This window comes from Onychomys torridus, chromosome 3, assembly GCF_903995425.1.
Source record: "Onychomys torridus chromosome 3, mOncTor1.1, whole genome shotgun sequence".
Taxonomy (NCBI): domain Eukaryota; kingdom Metazoa; phylum Chordata; class Mammalia; order Rodentia; family Cricetidae; genus Onychomys; species Onychomys torridus.
In genome coordinates this window covers 60004327-60025360 of record NC_050445.1, presented here as the reverse complement: position 1 = coordinate 60025360, position 21034 = coordinate 60004327, and the positions used below count along the sequence as shown (strand labels likewise).

The following is a 21034-nucleotide window of genomic DNA, read 5'->3' as shown; positions in this document are numbered from 1 at the left end:
TATTATATCTAGTTCCCCGACGTACTTTGAAGCATAGAGCTGACTGTGAAAGATTAGGGGGAAATTCTCAGATGTGCCCTTGGTTCATAGTATGACTGGAAGCTGGTGGATATTGATTTTAAAGATGTCACTCACCAGTGAGGACTGGTTCCAGGAAATTTCAGAACGAATGCATATGAAAATACCTTCAAAATAGTTTGCAGAAAATAGAACGTAATTTTAATTGGGTCTCATAATTATGTGGTAACAGTGTCTGGATTTTCCTAAAGCCACAGACTTATTAACCTTCAAATTAAGGGTCATAATTGGAGTTACAATGTATTCCTACTGTTGTTTAAGATCTGCAAAGATCTGCTTTGAGATTTTTATATGGCAATTTAAGATTGAAATCCGATATGCCCTATTTAAATGATTTTAACTTTCTTTAGTGTTTATAGTTAATGTTTGTCTTAGTTCTGTTGTTACTAAGACAAGTTTAAAGAATTTCATTAGTTGTGTGATGCATTTCGTTTGGGTCTGGCAAGTCAGTATTGCAGCATTCAGGGTACACCACTACCTTTTCTATCCTGGTGCGCAGCACCCTTTAGCACAGTCAAAACTAGCCAGCAGGAAGTAAGTTACCATATCAGTTCTAGCTTGTGTTCTCTGTGTTCTGTAAACAAATTGAAGCATGTGTTCAGCAATAGGTTCTTATCATCAAGTTACGGTGGACAACTAAGAGCGTTGTTGGACAACTGTGTTGTTGGCTTGCCACTGGGGCCTCCCTCACTGTATAGGGAGGAATCTCACATGCAGTACTGAGATTTTCATTTCATAACCCATGTCTTTGGGGGAAGCATTCTTCACCCGTGCAGAGTACTCCATCTAAACTCCTTTTAAAAACAGTTACATTTTTCAATTAGCTTACAAAGTAGTGTGTTTCCTTGAGGCCTTTTCATACATCCTTAGTCTTAGACTATTGCTTTACCCCGTCCTCTGTTCCCATCTCCACTTAAACCTTTATCTCCTGTATTTTCCCACAACAAACTGCTTTCATAGCACAAATGCTCTACTGTCCCCTCCATTGGTAAGATTTCTCTCCTCCCATCTTTGGCTTTTTGTAGCTTCCTGACTTCCACAGACACTCCAAGTTTAACACACAAATCTAAAATCTTGAAGCTAGGGTCTATACATGAGAGGGAACACATGATGTTTGTGTTTCTTGGCCCGGGTTACCTCATTCCATATAATATTTAACCAGTTCCTTCCATTTTCTTGTAAATTTTATGATTTCATTTTTTTTCCCTGCACACTTGAATAAAACTCCATTGTGTATATGTCGGCCTTTTTATTTTCCATTCATCAGCTGGTGGACATTCAGGATGATTCCATTTCCTCTCTGTTATCAACAGAGCAGCAATGAAAATGGATGTTAGAGTACCTCTGTACTAAGGTATTGAGTGCTTTGAATATAATAAGCCCGGAGTGGTATAGCTAGGTCATCTGGTATTTTGATTTTTTTTAAAGCTTTCTAAGAAACCTATACACTGACTTCCTGTCTTAGTTAATTTTCTGCTGCTGTGATGAAACTTTATGGCCAAAAGCAATGTGGTACAGGAAAGGTTTATTTAGCTTACATATCCTGAATCACTGTCCACTGAAGGAAGCCAAGGCAGGAACTCAAACCAGGCTTCTGGAGGTAGGAGATAATGCAGAGGCCATGGAAGAGTGCTGCTTATTGGCTTGCTCCTAATGGCTTGCTCAGCCTGCTTATAGAACACAGGATTGTAGCATGAATCTTAGAAGTTCTTATTAATAAAAACAAACCTGGACCCAGTTATTGGGGTGAATGCTGGAATATCAGAGAAGCAGAACAAGCCACAGCTACCTTACCTCACCAGTTCCTTAGCTGATCCTGTTTCCTCAGACTGGAAGCCTCTGTGTCCTCATCCGAATGGATCTCAGCTGAACTGCTTCTCAAAAGCCAAAAAGCTTAACCAGGCTAGTTCCTCATCCTCATGCCTTAAATACCTTTCTGCATCCTGCCATTACTTCCTGGGATTAAAGGCATGAGTCACCATGCTTGGCTGTTTCCAGTGTGGCCTTGAACTCACAGAGATCCAGACAGATCTCTGCCTCTGGAATGCTAGGATTAAAGGAGTGTGCCACTACTGCCTAACCTCTATGTTTAATATTGTGGCTGTTCTGTTCTCTGACCCCAGATAAGTTTATTAGAGTGCACAATATTTTGCGGAACACAATACCACCACACAGGATCATCATCCCAGGGTGGTACCCATCCACTGAAGGCTGGCCCCTTTCATATCAATCCCTAATTAATAAAATGTTCTGCAAGTTAATCTACAACCTAATCTTAAGGGGGCATTTTTTCAAAGAGACTCCCTGCTCTTAGATGACTCTAGCATGTGTCAGGTTGACATAAAACTATCCAAGACACTTCCATAGTGTTTTCACTAATTTGCATTCCTACTGTCAGTAGGAAAGTGTTTACCCTTCCTGGTACCCTCTCCTGTGATTTTCTGATGGTAGTCATTTTGACTGGGGTGAGATAGAATCTCAAAATAGTTTCCCTGATAACTAATAATGTTGAACACTTTTAAAAATGTGTATTGGTTGTTTGTATTTATTCTTTTGAAATGCCCTGTTCAGTTCCCTACCCTCACCCCTTTTTTGATTGGGTTATTTGTTTTCTTGAGTTCTTTGTAATTCCTAAATACTAACTCTACATTGGGTATATAACTAGCAAAGAGTTTCACCCCTTTTGTAGGCTACCTCTTCATTCAGTTGACAAGTTCCTTTGCTCTACAAAACCTTTTGAATTTCATGAGATTCCCATTTGTTGATTGGTTTTATCTCCTGAGTAATAGAATTTCTATTCAGAAAGTCTCTACTATGCTTGTGTCTTAGTTAGGGTTTTATTGCTCAGAAGACACACAGTGGCCACAGCAGCTCTTGTAAAGGAGAAAATTCAACTGGGGCTGGCTTATAGTTCAGAGGTTTAGTCCATTACTGTCATGGCAGGAGTATGACAGCATTCAGGCAGACACGGTATATGGTACTGAAGAGATAGCTGAGAGTTCTACACCCTAATTGGCAAGCCGCAGGAAGAGAGAGTGGCTTGGCTTGGGCTCTGAAACCCCAAAACCCACTCCCAATGACACAGTTCCTCCCACAGTGCCACACCCCCCAATAGTGCCACTCCTTATGAGCCCATGGGGGCCATTTCATTTAAACTTCCACAGCTTGTATCTTGAAATGCACTCCCTACTTTTTTCTATAATAGTTTCAGAGTATCAGGTCTTATGTTGTGGTCCTTGATCTGTTTGGAGTTGACTTTCGTGCAATGTAGGAAGTAAGGATTCATGTCATTCTTCTACATGTAGATAACCAGTTTCCCTGTCACCATTTGTTAAAGACGCTACCTTTTCTCCAGTGTATATTTTTGGCACATTTGCTAAAAATCAGATGGCCATAGTTGCATTGGTCTTCTATATTACTGTATCTTTCTGTGCCAATAGCATGCCTTTTTTTTTTTTTTAAATTACTAGAGGTCTATGGTATAACTTGAAAGCAGTTGTGGAGTTACTTACAGCAGTATTATTTTTGTTTGGCTGTATAGGGTCATTTGTGCTTCCATAGTAATTTTTTAAAAAAGATTTATTTATTTGTTTATTATGTATACAATGTTCTGCCTGCATGTATGTCTGCAGGCCAGAAGAGGGCACCAGATCTCATTACAGATGGTTGTGAGCCACCATGTGAATGCTGGGAATTGAACTCAGTACCTCTGGAAGAGCAGTCAGTGCCCTTAACCTCTGAGCCATCTCTCCATATTATTTTTAAGATTGTTTTTCCATTGCTTGGAAGAATGTTGCTGGAATTCTTCCCCTACACACACTGATTACATTGAATCTATAGATTGCTTTTGGGGTGGATAGCCATTTTCACAATATTGATTCTTCTAGTCCATGAGCTTGGTAAGTTTTTCTGTTGATGTAAAAACTAGTTCTCATCCTTTTCTTTCTTTCTTTCTTTCTTTTTCTTTCTCTCTCTCTCTCTCTTTTTTTTTTTTTTTTTTTTTTTTTTGAGACAGGGTTTCTCTATGTAACAGTCCTGGCTGTCCTGAAATTTACTCTGTAGACCAGGTTGCCTTTGAACTCACAGAGATCCTCCTGCCTCTGCCTCTTGAGTGCTGTGATTAAAGGCATGTGCCACCAGTATCAGCTCACAGTTCTCATCTTAAAGAGAATAAGACATAGTTTATTTTGAAGCCAATAAGTTTTTCTGTGTCCCGCCCAGTCTGCAGCTGCTCAGACCCAAGTAAATACTCAGAGGCTTTTATTAATTAAAACTGCTTGGCCATTTGTTCAGGCCTACCACTGACTAGCTCTTATAATTAAACTCAGCCCATTTCTGTTAATCTATATGTCACCATATTTTCTATGGCTTTACCTGTGTGCCATTACATGCTGCTCCCAGGACGGTGGGCTGGCATCTCCTCACTCAGCCTTCCTCTTCCCAGAATTCTCTTCATCTGCTTGCCCCACCTATATACTTCCTGCCCGGCTCCTAGCCAATCAGCATTTCATTTTATTTATCAACCAGTCAGAGCAACACATTCACAGTGTACAAAACATCCCACAGCAAATATGAGTGACCATGGCCTGGAAACACATATTCAGGTCATTCCAGATTCCATGTTCCAATGTGGAAGCAGTTTCACAGAGTTCTTAAAGTTTTACAGAACAAAGAAAGTCATAAATCAAGGCAACTTTAAAATACATTGATAGGTACAACAGAGAGTCAGATACAAAAGAGAGAGATGGGGAGTTATTTTTAGGCCTAAGATGTTAACTGATGATATCTTTAGCTCTTAGAGTGGTAGAAGCTAGTGTTCTGCTAAGTTAATAGCTTTGAAGAGGTTTTTATTTATTATCACAAGATGTTAGTTCTAAGTTAATAGCTTCTAAGAGGTTTTGATTTGTTATCATGCAGTGTTAGTTCAGATACAGAGTGGGGCAAGGAGTGGCTATTCCAGAAGGCTAAAACTAGTCCAGGATAAAGTAATTAGCCTCTGAATCTACAAAACTCCAGTCTCTCCACAGTACCTAAATTCAGTCTGTCTGTCAGTCTCTGTGGACACAGACTCCTCCAGGAGTCTTTTGTTCACAGCCAGACATTGCTTCTTTTCAGGAATTTTCATTCACATTTCCATCCTCAATTTCATCCTTCAGAATGTTGAAATTTTCATTATGAAGATCCTCCAAGGTTTATTCCAAGTTTGTTTTGCTGTTATGAATGATGTTGTTCCCTTGGTTTCATTCTTTAGTGTTATTGTCATTGTTATATAGGAAGACTACAATTTTTGTATGTTGATTTTGTATCCTGACACTTTGGTGAAAGCATTTATCAGTTTGAAGAGTTTTCTGGTTGAGTCTTTGAGATCTCTTAGAGAATCATAATAGGAACAACTACAGACACTTATTTGTAACCTTTTATTTGTTTTTCTTGTCTTATTGCTCAACTTAATTCAGTACTACAGTAAGAGTGGATGAAGTAGACACCGTTTTCTAATTTCTGATTTGTGTGTGTATGGAAATTCTTTTGAGTTTTCCTCATTTAATACAATATTGGCTATAGGTTTATAGTATATAACCTTTATTATGTTGAGATATAGCCCTTCTATTCCAAGATTCTAATAAGCCTTGCATTCATTTTTCCTAGGTTTAACTCTCGATTCTTCATGTATTTCAGGTTTAAGGTGGATCTTCATGTCTTATTTGTGATATGCACAGTCTTTCTTGGTCTTATTCTATGTTTTCAAGTCAGCTGACAGTTTCTTGCTCTGGCTTTTTTCTTTTTGTTTGGTAATTTAAAATTATGGATTCATATTTCATGGAATTTTTTTGTTGTTGTTGATTTCTGTGGTTTGACTTCAGGGTGTGTTTCTCAGGAAAACAGTTGTTTCCTTCTTTGCACAATGTTTGGCCCCAGGCTTTGTGCCTGTTCATTGTGGGAAATGGGTCACTAAAACCCAGGCTTGTATCCATAGAAACCAGCAGTGGCCCCAGGAAAGATGCAATGGTTAGTACTCAGATATTCCCCATAGACTTTTAGCCCCTCCTCCTTTTGGGCCTCTATAGAATTTCTTTATCTTTTATTGGTTTGGCCATCCATTTTTAAATGGCATTAAGATGTATTTTTACATAGTTTGTATGTAAAACAAACAAAACAAAACAAAAAACCCAGTGTTTTTTTTTTTTTAACATAAGTTGTATCAAGATACAATTTCCCTGGATATCTTTATCATGTGATTAGAAATATATATGCTCTATTGTTATTTTTCAGTAGGAATCTGACGAAATGTAGTAGAGTTTTACAAAGAGGAAAACTTTGCATGACTGCATTTGCACTAGGAACCTAGCATAGTCACAGCGACAGAGATAGAAAGTAAAGGTGTCGGGCAGTGATTGAGTTAGGCCAAATTCTTTAACATCACATTTGGCTAGTCTGAGGTTGGAGGTCTCAAATCCATCTGGGGAGTAACCCAGTTCTCCCTAGCATTTGGATAGGTAAAAGATCATGACCTCATAATCCTATGGGTTTAATCAGATGTTTTCTACATTTTTATCTATTTCTTGTGGGAAATTATCAGACAGATACTCTTCCTATTAGTCTTTGATTCGATATTTTCCCTTACTATCTTGATATCCCTTTTTTATTAAGAAATTTTTTATTCATTTCACGTACCAACTAGAGATTCCTCCCTCATCTCTCTCCCCACTCCACTCCCCCCCCCAGCCTTCCCTCCCAGCCAATACACCATCCCCTCCTCTGAAAAGATATGGCCTCCCATGGGGAGTCAGCACATTCAGCTGAGGCAGGTCCAAGACCCTCCCCCTGCATCAAGACTGTATGAGGTGTCCCATCATAGGCAATGGGCTCCAAAAAGCCAGTTAATGTACCAGGGATAGATCCTATTCCCACTGTCAGGGGCCGCTCAGACAGGCCAAGCTACACAACTGTCTCGCCCATGTAGAGGGCCCAATCCAGTCCCATGAAGGCTCCACAGCTGTTGGTCTAAAGTTCATGACTAGCTTCGTTTGATTGAATCTGTAAGTTTCCCCATCATGATCTTGATGCCCCTTGCTCATAGAATCTCTCTTCCCTCTCTTCGACTGGACTTCTGGAGCTTGGCCTGGTGCTTGGGCGTGGCTCTCTACATCTGTTTCCATCAGTTACTGGTTGAAGGATGTATGATGACAGTTAGGGCATTCACCAATCTGATCACCAGGGTAGGCCAGTTTTGGACCCCCTCCACCACTAATAATAATCTAAGCTGGGGTCGTCCCTGTGGATTCCTGGGAACTTCCTTCACACCATGCTTCTCCCTATCCCTATCCTTCAATTTCTTTCTTCAAAGACTTTAAGTTCTTGTCATACAGGTCTTTCACTTGCTTAGTTAGAGTTACCCTAAGGTATTTTATATTATTTGTGCCTATTTAAAGGGTAGTGTTTCCTGATTTCTTTCTCGGCCCATTTATCATTTATGTATAGGAGAGCTACTGATTTTTTGAGTTAATCTAGTATCCCCTGCTAAATTATGGAAGGTGTTTTTCAGCTGTAGGAGTTCCCTGATAGGATTTTGGGGGTCACTTATGTAGACTAACATATCATCTGCAAATAGCGAAAGTTTGACTTCTTTTCCAATTTGTATCCCCTTGATCTCCTTTTGTTGTCTTATTGCTTGCTCTAGCTAGAACATCAATTACTATATTGAGTAGATAGGGAGAGAGTGGACAGCCTTGTCTTTTTCCTGATTTTAGTGGAATAGCTTTGAGTTTCTCTCCATTTAATTTGATGTTGGCTGTAGGCTTGCTGTAAATTGCCTTTATTATGTGTAGGTATATTCCTTATATTCCTGATCTCTCCAAGACCTTTATCTTGAAGGGGTGTTGGATTTTGTCAAAGGCTTTTTTTAGCATCTAATGAGATGATCATGTGGTTTTTTTTGTAGTCAGAAGTATTCTCCATCCCACCCGCCTTGCAGTCTTATAAAATAATCACTTGGAGGTTTAATATTAATTACCAGTTGCATGGCATATGGCAAGCTTCTTGCTAGCTAGCTCTTATAATTTGACCCATTTCTATTAATCTATAAGTTGCCACATGACCGTGACTTACAAGTATTTTCACATCTTGCTTCTCCTGCTTTTCTTCTTCCTGTCTGTCTGCCTGAATTTCCCACCTGCCTCTAAGCTGCCTTACCATCGGCCAAAGCACCTTATTTACTAACCAATGAGAACAACATATATTCACAGCATACAGAAAGACATCCCCCAGCAGTTTTTTCTTTCAGTTTGTTTATATGGTGGATCACATTGACAGATTTTTATATGTTGAGCCATCTATGCATCTCTGGGATGAAGCCTACTTTGTCATGTTGGATAATTTTTTTTTTCCAGAGCTGAGGACTGAACCCAGGGCCTTGTGCTTGCAAGGCAAGTGCTCTACCACTGAGATAAATCCCCAAATTATCCCCTGGATAATTTTTTTGATGTGTTCTTGGATTCAGTTTGCCAGCATTTTATTATTTTTGCATCAGTGTTTATGAGGGAGATTGGTCTATAATTCTCTTACTTCGTTGCATCTTTGTGTGGTTTGGGTATCAGGGTAACTATAGCCTCATAAAAAGAGTTCGGTAATGTTCCTTCTGTTTCTATTTTGTGGATCTATTTGAAGAGCATTGGTATTAGCTCTTTGAAAAATCTGGTAGAATTCTATGCTGAAACCATCTGGTCCTGGGCTTTTTTGGGTTGGGAGACTTTTAATACAGTTTCTGTTTTCTTGGGTGTTATAGGTCTATTTAAAATTGTTTATCTAGTCCTGATTTAACTTTGGTATGTGGTACCTATCCAGAAAATTGTCCATTTTTTAGATTTTCCAATTTTGTGGAGTACAAGTTTTTGAAGTATGATTTAATGATTCTCTGGATTTTCTTGTTGTCTGTTGTTATGTCCCCCTTTTCATTTCTGATTTTGTCAATTTGAATGTTCTCTCTTTGCCTTTTTGTTAGTTTAGATAACAGCTTGTTGATTTTCTCATAGAACCAACTCTTTGTTTCATTGATTATTTGTTTTGTTCTTTTTGTTTCTATTTTAGTGATTTCAGCCCTCAATTTGATTATTTCTTGGCGTCGATTCCTCCTGTGTGAGTTTGCTTCTTTTTGCTCTAGAGCTTTAAGGTGTGGTGTTAAATTGTTATTGTGAGATTTCTCCAGCTTCTTTATGTGGGCATTTAATGCTATGAATTTTCCTCTTAGCACTGCTTTCATAGTTATCCATAAGTTTGGGTATGTTGTACCTTCATTTTCATTGAATTCTAGGAAGTCTTTAATTTTTAAAAAAAATTTCTTTCTTGACCTATTGGTGAGTCAGTTGGGCATTATTCAGTTTCCATGCGTTTGTAGGCTTTCTGTAATTTTTGTTGTTGTTGAAATCTAACTTTAAGCCATGGTCATCCGATTATTCCAATTTTTTTGTATCTGATGAGATTAGCATTGTGACTGAGTATGTGGTCTATTTTAGAGAAGGTTCTGTAGGGTGCTGAGAAGAAGGTATATTCTTTTGTGTTAGGGTGGAATGTTCTGTTGATATCTGTTAAGTCCATTTAATTCATAACATTTATTAGATCCCTTATTTCTCTGTTAAGTTTCTGTCGGGCTGACTTGTCCATTGGTGAGAGTGGGCTGTTAAAGTCTCCCACAACTAGTGTGTGTGGTTTGATGTGTGATTTAAGCTTTAGTAATGTTTCTTTTACATATGTGGGTGCCCTTGTATTTGGGGCATAAATGTTCAGAATTGAGACTTCATCTTGGTGGATCTTTCCTGTGATGAGTATGTAATGCCCTTCTTGATCTCTTTTGATTAATTTTAGTTTGCATTCTATTTTGTTGGATATTAGGATAGCTTCACCAGCTTGCTACTTAAGGTCATTTGATCGGAAAGTCTTTTCCCAGCCTTTTAATCTGAAGTAGTGTCTATCTTTGAAGTTGAGGTGTGTTTCTTGTATGCAGCAGAAGGATGGATCCTGTTTTCATCTCTGTTCTGTTAGCCTGTGTCTTTTATAGGTTAATTGATGTTAAGGGATATTAGTAACTAGTGATTGTTAATTCCTGTTATCTTTTGGTGGTAGTGTGTGTGTATTTCCCTTCTTTGGGACTTGCTGTGGGGTTATCTATTGCTTGTGTTTTCGTGGGTGCATCTAACTTCCTTAGGTTGGAGTTTTTCTTCTAGTGTTTTCTGTAGGGCTAGATTTGTGGATAGGTATTGTTTAAATATGGCTTTGTCTTGGTGTCTTGTGCACTCTGTCTATGGTGATTGAACATTTTACTGGGTATAGTGGTCTGGGCTGGCATCTGTGGTCTCTTAGTTTCTGTATTATGTCTGTCCAGGACCTTCTGGCTTTCAGAGTCTCCATTGAGAAGTAGGGTGTTATTCTGATAGGTCTGCCTTTATAAGTCACTTGGCCTTTTCCCTTTGCTGTTCTTGATATTTTGGCTTTATTCTGTATGTGTAGTGGTATAATTATTATGTGGCGAGGGGACTTTTTTTGGGGTCTATTCTATTTGGTGTTCTATAAGCTTCTTGTATCCTCATAGGTAGTTCCTTTAAGTTGGTAAAGTTTTCTTCCATGATTTTGTTGAATATATTCTCTGTGCCTTTGAGTTGGTATTCTTTTCCTCTTTCTAGCCCTATTGTCCTTAGGTTTGGCCTTTTAATGCTGTCCTAGATTTCCTGGATGTTTTGTGTTATGACTTTTTTGGCTTTGGTATTTTCTTTGACTGATGAATATAGATTGTATTCTCCATGTCAGAGATGCTTTCTTCCATCTCTTTGATTCTGTTGGTTATGTTTGCATCTGTAGTTCCTGTTTGTTTACTCATATTTTCTATTTCCCGAGTTCCCCCAGTTTGTGTCTTCTTCATTGTTTCTATTTCAATTTTCAGGTCTTGAACTGTTCCCTTCACCTGTTTAATTGCTTTTTCTTGGCTTTCTTTAAGGAATTTATTGATTTCTTCCAATTTTTTTCCCTCAATTTCTATTTTTTTCTTTTCTTTTCTTTTTTTAACATTACTGTATCTCTTTTATTAATAACATCAAGAAGGGACATGCAGTGGCTGCCACATTACTTAGGAAATTGCTTGGGTATAAAAGCCCTTTCCTTCATAAGTAAACACAGACAAGGATGTTTGAGTCACAAAGAGGCTAGTTCAGGTAATGGCCTGGCAGCATCCACAGTAGTAAAAAGAAATGATGAGGGATTGGAAAGCAAAGGGAAAACTCATTTGAAGAAGAAGGAGAATCAATGATGTTAGCTAGCAGGCTTGCTCATCTGTAAAATAAGGGGTTTGAGGCTGGAGTGAGTCCAAGATTCTTGCCAGCTTTGATACTTCATGGACCTATGGATCCAACAAGCAGCAGACAGGCAATGCAAGGAGCTGCCTAGCCCATTAATTAAAACTTGCTACCCCTTTCTTCTTGAGAATGGAATGTCTCACATACACTGCTTTTCTTTAAGGGACTTTTTTTTTATTTCATCTTTAAAGGTCTCTATCATCTTCCTAAAGTTATTTTTTAAGGTTTCTTTCTTATGTTTCTTCTGCATTGTGATGTTCAAGTCTTGCTGTTATAGAACCACTAGGTTCTGGTTGTGCCATATTGCTATATTTCTTTCACTAGCTCTGGTTCCAGGACCAGCGTTTGTTTCTTTGGCTCTGCTTTCAGGGTCAGGGTGTATTTCTTTGGTTTCAAGGCCATGGTGGGTTTCTTTCACTGGCTTTGGGTTCAGGGTCAGGGTGGGTTTCTTTCACTGGCTCTGGGTTCAGAGGCAGAGTGGATTTCTTTTGCTGGCCCTTTTACCCTACGCATGTTGCATTGATTCATTCAATTCTAGTGTCTCATACACATTCTCTGTGTGTGGCTCTTCTAGGTAGTAATTGAATGGCTTAAGAGTAAAAAGGGACTCTGAATGAGTTAGAAAACGAGGACTGTTTTGTAATTCTTTGAACTTGAAATTAGACAAGTCCTGTGCTCTGCTTACAGAGCTTTTTCTGTTTTGTTTACTTGTTCTGTTTTTTTTGGGGGGGGTTTTGGTTTTGTTTTGTTTTTTTGTTTTTTGTTTTGATACAGGATTTCTCTGTATAGCTGTGGCTGTCCTGAACTTGCTCTGTAGACCAGGCTGGCCTTGAACTCATAAAGATCTATCTGCCTCTGCCTTCTGAGTGCTGGGATTAAAGGTATATGCCACCATCACATGGCAGAGTTTTTTCTGTTTTAAGGCTAATTGAACATCAGGCATCCTAATTATCATACTTAATTACTTTATTTTTCCATTGGGACACTGTTTATTATACATGGTCATTTCACCTAAGATATTTGCTATACTGGAGAAGTATTTTATGTTCAGATTTTTAGGAGTCTTTTTCTGAATGTGTTTTTCCGAGTTGCAAAATTAAATGAAGTAGGCATTATTCTTCTGATGGCCTATATAGTTTTTTTTTCATGCCCAACTAATAAGAGTTGTTTTTGACATTTATGTAGATTTGTGTTTTTAATTTTCCTAAAACAGAAAATATATTATTGAATCATTAACTTAGAAGGATTAATATGACCCTAAAGGCTGTAAATTATCTTCTTGGTGAGTGACTGTGACCTGTATGATAATTTGTAAGTGCAACTTATAATATCTCAGAAGTCAATAACTTAACCTTTCAGATTTAAGTATCACCCCAATATTTGACAAAAGAAAATTATGCTTTGGGGCCTTACATAATGGCTCAGCCAACAAGGTGCTTGCTGCCAAGCCTGATGACCTAAGTTTTATCTCCAGTACCCACATGGTGGAAGGCGAGAATCAACTTCTCTTCTGATCTCCCCATCTGCACCTTGGCATGTGCTTGTACACGTGTGCCTGTGTGTATAAGTGTGAGTGTATGTGTGTGCATACCTGCATGTGTGCATGTGTGAACACAAACACAATAACATTGTTTTTCATTTGAATGGTTTTAAAAAGAGGAGAAGTTTTGTTTTGTTTGAAGTAAAACGTCTGACTTGAAGGTGTTCCCTGAATGGAACTCCTCCCATGGTAGGTGATGACTCACATCATCAGAGGACTAGACACAGCCTGTCTTTAGTTATGTGCTGCCAGTGTGCACAGAGAAGACAAGAACACTGTTCTTTGTTCCCAGGTCAAGTCTGCTCTCAAATAAACTTCTTTATTCAGAGAGCTCTCCACTCAGTGGTTAATATTGCAGGAATCCTTTTCATCAAATGCCTTGGCTTTCGACTAAGGACAGTCTTGTTAGATGTCCTTGTTAGATGGAGAGCATTTGTTAATGTTCAAAGACATTTTTGGTCTTTTTAACACAAGTATTGGAGGATATTTAGTAGGTAGAGACCACAGATTCTATTTAACATACATTGTATAGGATCACTATGAGAGACTTGCAGATGTGGGGAAGGGGAGCATCTCTTCCTGGGCACTGTTAAAGCACGCTTGGAATCTGTGCAAATTGTTAATGTTAACTGTAAGTTCTTTATGTTTATACCATAACTTTCCATATGTTGCGGGGCATTTTTGCACCAACCCCACAGTTCCCCAGAGGTTTCTTGAGTGCAAGCAGATAGAAAGAAGGATTAAATTGTGGAGATAAATAGAAAATACAGGATAGCCTCAAGAGGGCCTGGAACCTATTCCAATGGGCCCTGACTGTCTCTGCCCCAGGGTATTTATAGAGATGCCAAGTGGTGGAGCAAAAGACCTCCCCACCCAGCACAGCCAAGTGCAGACCATCTCAAACACCTGCACTCAGGCCTGTGGTTCAATCACCCTCTATGCGGACCTGCTGGGTAAAGCCACAAGGAACCTGAAAATGGGCTCCCACAATCTGATACTCTTTTTCCTACAAATACGCAAAGATGTCAGTGCTGGGACAGTCAGACTCCTAATTCACAGCTGTTGTACTCATCCTTGCTTACCTAGTTTTCTTGAGCAAAATGACTGTCAGTTAAACAGTCAGATTAGCCTTAGCCAGCACTAGCTGGCTGGAGCATTCCACGAATGCCTTGAAACAACTCTGGAAGACTGCAGCAGATTGCCTGGACTTCTAGAGGTGCAGCCTCAGCCAGGACTGTTGAAATAGCTTGTTCCAGACATGATACTATCACCAACCTGGATGAGTGATAAGGAGTCCACAGCCATTCCACCTTGGCCGAATTGGCGAGCACTTCCCCTGGTTGAATGAACAGTTACAGTGCCTATACCATGGTGTCTCTGGAGCTCCCTTGTACTTTCTCAGAATCCTCTCTTTCGTGATGCTCTATGTGCAAATTACAGTTCGTGATTATCCAATGTAGAAGTATTCTTAGTGGGTTTTTTTTTGTTGTTGTTGTTTGTTTGTTTTTAAGTTAGCAGTTTGTTTAAAACACGCATAAGGTCATGTTAGGAGAAGAAGTCCATTAAATCAAATGTTTTCATTTTCTGTTGACACTGATGCTCATGATATCACTTTCTATTTAGGTTTTAAGTGAAAAGGTTAGAAGGTTTAAATTGGAGCGTGATATCTCTTAAAAGTGAGGCTGTGGCATGATTGACTCTGCCTAACTGTGTGTCTTCCCATGAGACTTTGAAAATGAAGCATGTACTGATGGAAACATAGGCAAAATTGTCTTCCAGATTCAGATGAAAACTGATAATAAAATCACTACAGTTCTGAGTAGGTGACAAGGAAGAAGAACCAAGCTCGGACTGTAATGAGTTGCATATGAGATGACACACATCTTTATGGAGTATCAAAATCACTACCATACCATGTCAAGTTGAAAATGTCACCATTGTCTAGACAGTTGGGCGTGTTTAATTGGTAATCTGAGTTTTCTTTTTTGGTGTTATACCTTATACCAGTTGGTTGGCTGGTTCATTAGTAAAATTATGAAACCTTTTTGGGGGAAAAGGTGAAGTTGCCATCATCAGTTTGTGTCTGTATATGCTGTTCCAGTGAGTCAAATGCAATCTGAGGCTATTTTCAGGCTGCTCCTGGCCAGAAGGGGAAAGAGAAATCAAAGAGGAAGAAAGAACATTGAAAAATTTCCTACTCTTAGGAAAGCTAAATTGTTTTTATTTATTTGTTTGTTTCTTATTTTGAAGACCAAGGACATTTTTATTATCTTCAGGGAGAAAAGCAACAGATCAGGCCAGCTGTAAATCTGTGCAGCTGCCAGGAGAGAACAGTAAGAGAAGGTCATGCTTTTTGCCGTGGAGGTCAGCTTGCGACAGTGAGAATGGGCCTTCCTTGGAAGAGTGAAAACTCCCAGATGCCAGGGAAAGCATGCTCGTGTTCGGCCAGTATGTAAAGAGATAAAGAGAGGGAAGAAAAGGTTGGGCTTTTCCCAGTTAGGACAGGCCACATAGCAGAGGCGCAGTGGAGCCGCTTGACAAATGACTTCTCTGTAAGCAGCCGCACTCTCGAGGATTTTAAATGTTGAGAGTGGGCATTCAAATGCACTGTTTAGGTTCCATTGAATATATCTTAAAGGGTTATAAAGGGTATTATTTCAACACTTAAAAATATTTGTAGTGTGTCAGAAACTGCAATGTCTTTAAGAATTTCCAGTGGAAATCTTTAGTTATGAATGTAAGAGGTGGATGTAGCTGATAATTCTTTACAAACTTTAAGGGGCATGTGAGAGCCCAGGTAGAGTCAGTAGTTTTGAGACTTTAAAGGTGTTTATTCTTTGATGGTTTCTTACTCACATATAGTGGATTTGGGTCATTTTTGCCATGACCACCATTCCCTTCTCATCCCTGCACATGCCTGCTGAGCCCACTCACAACAAGCCTCTCCCACACTTTCATGTCTTGTTTGTGTCTTTTTGTGACCCACTGATTTGATTCCAGCATGGATTGGGGGATTACTTTTTTTGTTTCTTAGCTATCATCACTTGGCAATAGTTCCTGAGGGAGGGGTGGGGCCTCCTGAGCTCCTTGCCCATCCATACTGGACTGTTCCTGGGCCTCATCTTGTACAGCTAACCACCACCACTGCTGCTGGAGGTTTATAGGTGTAATGACCATGCCATTTCCAGAACTGTGTCCTTCCCATCCTTCAGCCCTTTCGACACCCATCTTTTGTGATGTTCACTGAGCCTTGGAGGAGCTGATACAGATTTCTTCTTTAGAGCTGTAACATGAATCTTAACAGGTCTTATTAATAAAAACAAACCTGGGAGCCAGATATTGGGGTGCACACTGAAAGATCAGAGAAATAGAACAAGCCACAGCCACCTCACCTCACCAATTCCTCAGCTGATCCTGTTTCCTCAGACTGCAAGCCTCTGAGTCCTCATCTGAATGGATCTCAGCTGAACTGCTGCTCAAAAGCCTAGGAGCTTAACCTGGCTAGTTCTGGTCCTCATTCCTTATATACCTTTCTGCTTCCAGCCATCATTTCTTGAGATTAAAGGTGTGAGTCACCATGCCTGGCTGTTTTTTAATGCGGCTTTGAACTCACAGAGATTAAGATGGATCTCTGCCTCTGGAATGCTAGGATTAAAGGTGTGTGCTACCACTGCCTAACAATATATCACCACAGCTGTGTACTTAATAGTCACTTATTACTGGCACTTTGCCAGTTATGAGTCTCTGTGTTAACTATTACCTACTAAAAATAGAAGCTTTTCTGACCAAAACTTACCTCTGGGTATAACCATGTGCATTTAGAATTTACTTGATGCCAAGTTGATTGAGCATAATAGTAGCAGGTTTCCCCTTAGGGCCTCTTACTTCCAATGCCATGAACTTGTGATGAGAGTTCCAGGTCCAGGCAAACAAAGGTTAGCAAACAAAGTAATGAGTGGGTCTCATGGTGTCTTCTTCATACTGTTTTTCTTCTCTTAAACATTCCTTTTCTACTTTAATCACTCAGCTTACCATTCTCTTTTCTCTATGGCTGGACTTGTCAGTCATTTTTTTACTGGCTCTTCTTTAGCTGCGTTTTGTACAATGAGAGTCACCGAGCTCTAGTCCATATCATTTCAGTACACTGTCCCCCTTCTCTTCAGGCATTTCCTGTCTTAATCCAGTCATCACACTTAGCCTCTGCAGCATTATTTGAAAAATTTAATCTTTGCACAAGGCTCTTCTATAGTATATGGATCTAATATTGAACAAATCTTGGTATGCTGCTGTGCATATTCTAATATATTTTGACTTTTCAGCCTTTTAAATAATTTATCATTATTTTTCTCAGTCTTGATTTCTGTGGCTTATCTATATATCACCTTGTCTCGTGAGGTTCCTTCCTTTGCTATCCTATAAACATCCTTGTTCATATTGGTCCTTTTTACTGAAGACTTTCCTTCTCTCTTCATTTCTATTGATGCCCTACCCATCAGATGGTCTAAAGAGCAGTCTACCAGGGCTTTTGGAATTTGTAGTGATCTTCTGGAAGTGATTTATGCTATTTAATGCATTCTTAATCTAAGATTAAAACTCCAAAATGTATGGAGCACAGCCCTTCACTATTTTGGTACTTCTCAGTAGAAATTAGTAAACTTTCATCTGCATTTATATTTTATTTACATAATCATGTACTTCATAATGTATCTTTACAGAAGAGGAGGATTACACATTGTTTAGGATCTTAATTTTTCAGAAGTATGAAATTTACATATTGTTTGAATTTTGGTGCAAGCATGAAGAAAAATGCGTTTATAAATACACATATATATTTTCTATCATAAAGTGGCTGCTGTAATTCAGTCATGGAGGAATTTCACTTCTGATATAGTTACATTAACTAGGAGTCTGGTGGAATTAAACAGATAATAAACCTGAGAGATCTATGTTTTCTTATGTCTTATTCTTATTATAGATAATGTTATTGAAAAAGAAATCCTTGAAATATAAGAAAAATAATTTTATGATGCACTTTACCATACCCCCACTTCAGAGATATGAGATCTTTCTGGCCCCACATCTGGCATAGCTGCTGGGTGTGGCCAGTGTGTATCATTAAAAGTGAATTTGCTGCCCTTTGTGTTCAGGTTGTGTGTAGCTGGAAGATTTCCTTTGTCCCACCAGGTCCACAACTGCTCAGACCCAAATCAACACACAGAGGCTTATATTAGTTACCAACTGTGTGGCCTAATGGCTCAGGCTTCTCGCTAGCTAGCTCTTACATCTTAAATTAACCCATTTTTATAAATCTATATTTTGCCACTGGCTTGTGGCTTACCGGTACTTTACATCTTGCTCCTCATGGTGACAGCTGGCAGTATCTCCTCTGTTGTGCCTTTCTCCTTCCTCCTCTCTAGTTAGAATTTCCCACCTAACCCTATTCTGCCTCACCATTGGCCAAACAGCTTTATTTATCAACCAATCAGAGCAATACATATTCACAGCATACAGAACAATATTACCCATCAGTTGTGTTGAACACATAAAGAAGTGTTTTGTTTTTTAAATAGAGATTATCTGTCCAAACACAAATTGGTTCAAAACTTTGAGATGGTTTTCTTACTTATTTATTTATTTAGAAACATTGTTCTTTCATTTTACACACCAATCAAAGATCCCCCTCTTCCCTCCTCCCATCTCCAGCCTCCCCCTCCCAACCCACCTTCCATTCCCACCCCCACCCACAAGAAGGCAGGACTTCCCATGGGGAGGCACATCCAGTAGAGGCAAGTCCAAGCCCTTCCCCCTGCCCCAGGTCTGCACGAGGTGTCCCATCATAGGTAGTGGACTCCAAAAAGCCCTCTCATGCACCAGGGATGGATTCTGATCCTACCTCCAGGAGCCTGCCCCAAGAAAAGCAAGCTATACAACTGTCTTGCCATGCAGAGGGCCTAGACCAGTCCCATGCAGGTTCCACAGCCATTGATCCAACTTTCATGAGTTCCCTGGAATTTGGTTTGGTCATCTCTACAGGTTTCCACATCATGATCCTGAAGCACTTGTTCATAGAATCCCTCTTTTCTCTTTGACTGGATTCCTGGAGGTCTGCCTGGTGTTTGGCTGTGGATCTCTGCATCTGCTTCTATCAGTCATTGGAGAGAAGCTCTGTGATGACAGTTAGGGTATTCACTGGTCTGATCACTGGGGTAAGCCAGTTCAGTTCAGGCACCCTCTTCACTATTTCTAGTAGTCCAAGCTGGGGTCATCCTTGGGGATTCCTAGCAACTTCCCTAGCACCGGGTTTCTCTCTATCTATCCCCATGATGTCTCCCTCTTTCATGGTATCTCTTTCATTGCTTTCTCCCTCCATTCCTTTTCCAGCTCAACCATCCCATTTCCTTATGCTCTCATCCCCTACCCTCTTACCCTCCATTGCCTACCCCTCATCCCCACTTTACTCATGGAGATCTCATCTATTTCCCATTCCTGGGGCAATCCATGCATCCCTCTTTGGGTCTTCCTTGTTAGCTAGCTTGTCTGGAGTTGTGGGTTGTTGTCTGGTTATCCTTTGCTTTATATCTAGTATGCATTTATGAATGGGTACATACCATGTTTGTCCTTCTGAGTCTGGGTTACCTCACTCAGGATGATATTTTCTAGTTCCATCCATTTGCCTGCAAATTTCAGGATGTCATTGTTTTTCTCTGCTGAGTAGTACTTCATTGTGTATATGTACCACATTTTCTTAATCCATCCTTCAATTGAGGGGCATCTAGGTTGTTTCTAGGTTCTGGCTATTACGAATAATACTGCTATGAACATTGTTGAGCATGTGTCCTTGTGGTATGATTGAGCATTCCTTGGATATATGTCCAAGAGTGGTATAGCTGAGTCTTGAGGTAGATTGATTCCCAACTTTCTGAGAAACCGCCATACTGTTTTCCAAAGTGGCTATACCATTTTGCACTCCCACCAACAGTGGAGGAGTGTTCCCCCCTTGCTCTACATCCTCTCCAACATAAGCTCTCTGCAGTGTTTTTGATCTTAGCCATTATGACAGGTGTAGATGATATCTCAGAGTGGTTTTGATTTGCATCTCCCTGATGACTAAGGATGCTGAACAGTTCTGTAAATGTCTTTTGGCCATTTGAAATTCTTCTTTTGAGAATTCTCTGTTTAGCCCTATAGCCCATTTTTTAAGTGGATTGTTCATTATTTTGGTGTCTAGTTTCTTGAAATCTTTATATATTTAAAGATCAGCCTTCTGTCAGATGTGGGGTTGGTGAAAATCTTTTCCCATAATTTTTTGATGTGTTCTTGGAGTCAGTTTGCCAATATTTTATTGAGTATTTTTGCATCAATGTTCATGTGGGAGATTGGTTTGTAATTCTCTTTACTTTGTTGATTTTTTTTGTGTGTGTGTGGATTGGGAATCAGAGTACCTGTAGCCTCATAAAAGGAATTTGGTAATGTTCCTTCTGTTTCTATTGTGTGGAACTATTTGAAGAGTATTGGGATTATCTCTTTGAAAATCTGGTAGAATTCTGCACTGAAACCATCTGGTCCTGAGATTTTTTTGGTTGGGAGACTTTTAATGACCATGTCTATTTCCTTTGGGGTTATTGATCTATTTAAATTGTTTATCTTGTCTTGACTTAATTTTGGTATGTGGTACCTATAACAGAAACTTGTTCATTTCTTTTAGATTTTTCCAATTTTGTGGAGTACAGGTGTTTGAAGTATGACCTGATGATTCTTTGGATTCCTTGTTGTCTGTTGTTATGTCTCCCTTTTCATTTCTGATTTTCTTAATTTGGATGTGTTCTCTCTGCCTTTTAGTTAGTTTGGATAAGGTCTTGTCTATCTTGTTACTTTTTTCAAAGAACCAACTCTTTGTTTCATTGATTCTTTGTTTTGTTGTCTTTGTTTCTATTTTATTGATTTCAGCTCCCAATTTGATTATTTCCTGACATCTATTCCTCCTGTGTGTCTTTGCTTCTTCTTGTTCTAAGGCTTTCTGGTGTGCTGTTAAGTCAGTAGTGAGAGATTTCTCCATCTTCCTTATGTGGGCATTTAG

General features: G+C 39.3%; 1 protein-coding gene across 1 annotated transcript in view; it reads left to right on the top strand.

Moving 5' to 3' along the window:
* Umad1 (UBAP1-MVB12-associated (UMA) domain containing 1) overlaps window positions 1–21034 on the top strand; it is a 177609-nt gene that overhangs the window by 701 nt on the left and 155874 nt on the right. The gene's annotated exons all lie outside the window — the stretch shown is intronic.